Consider the following 1,332-nt stretch of genomic DNA (forward strand, 5'->3'; position numbering starts at 1 on the left):
CCGTGAGAACAAATCTACTGTATACAGTACCTGACGTAATTTCCCGAAGTAACCGTTTCTAATTTCCGCTGAATAAAACATTATTTCTGAAGGAACAGATAATAGGGCAACAGTGGAGCCTTCCCTAAAAGGCCACTTGTATAACACAATCACATGTACATACATGCAGTCCCTTCTCATTTTCCTCCTCCCCATGCCTTCTTCTGGACTTAGTAATGGCGCTGTGCCAGATGTACATCTGTCTAATACGGGGTGCCCATTGGGTGATCGGTTCTGGTCGGGGCGGTTTGCTAGTCGGATTGAGGGCGCAAAGCGGCTATCGTGGCACATGCGATCGCCCCCGACCCGACCCGACTAGACCCGATCCCCTAATGGGCACCCCGTATAAGGTGGTCACCTTTGTCCTCGACAATATTGATGGACGTCTTATACGGGGTGCCCACTACGGCTGAATCGAGCAGATCGCCCCACTCGATAACGCCTGAAATTGAAAACAAACATGTTTATTTTTTAAGACGATCGAGTCGGGCGATCGGCCCAATCGGCGATCCCATCCACGTATTAGACAGATTCGACTGTATCATGAAGCGTCTACAAACTACACTACAGACATCGGTGACCATTTCTTCCACGTGTCCACCTCCACCCAAACCAAACAAGTAAGTAAGCGTTGATTCTCTGTTTATTCTTTGTTTATTATGTCTTTATTTTGTGTTTATTCTGTGTTATTCTGTGTTTATTCTGTGCATTTTTCTGTGTTTATTCTTATTCTGTACTTATTCTGTGTTCATTCTGTGTTTATTCTATGTTTAAGGCCACTGCCGCACATCACACAAAACACACATTTTACAGAAAACGCGTCCATGGCAGCAGCATAAAAAATTATCTTAAATGATACAACATATCAAAAACATTTTAAATTATCGTTGCGTCATTAAATAAAATTTCCATAATGAAATAGTTCTGGCTTTGAAAATAATGTTATGGATTATAAGCTTAATAACAATAATTTGTAATGACAGACCTATCTGACGATAACAATTGTTACAATAATCAAATACCACTCCTCCACCTCTATCCTAAGTTAGCATCACACCACGCAAACACGATACTCGTTCGTGCACCCACACAAACAAACCCTCATGTCTCATGCACGCAGACACATGGTCGATGATGACAGTTACGTATGTGTACCGACAGAGCATGACATTACCCTAACACCCCCAAAACCTACCCCAGCCCCACACTTACACCTTACTCACCGCAGCCTCCCCTCACCCACACCCACACCCATCCAGCCCCCACTCTCAGTTAGTTTCCTCATCAACCCCA

The 1,332-nt window shown here is 43.8% G+C and overlaps 1 long non-coding RNA gene across 1 annotated transcript in view; it reads right to left on the bottom strand.

Moving 5' to 3' along the window:
* The window catches only part of LOC118477631, a 4,737-nt gene extending 4,591 nt beyond the window's left edge, over nucleotides 1–146 (bottom strand). The window contains exon 1 of the long non-coding RNA XR_004858502.1: nucleotides 31–146. This is a non-coding gene — a long non-coding RNA (uncharacterized LOC118477631). The remainder of the gene's footprint in view (nucleotides 1–30) is intronic.
* Nucleotides 147–1,332: the final 1,186 nt, after the last annotated feature.

The sequence above is a fragment of the Aplysia californica genome, unplaced genomic scaffold, assembly GCF_000002075.1.
Source record: "Aplysia californica isolate F4 #8 unplaced genomic scaffold, AplCal3.0 scaffold00159, whole genome shotgun sequence".
Lineage (NCBI taxonomy): Eukaryota > Metazoa > Mollusca > Gastropoda > Aplysiida > Aplysiidae > Aplysia > Aplysia californica.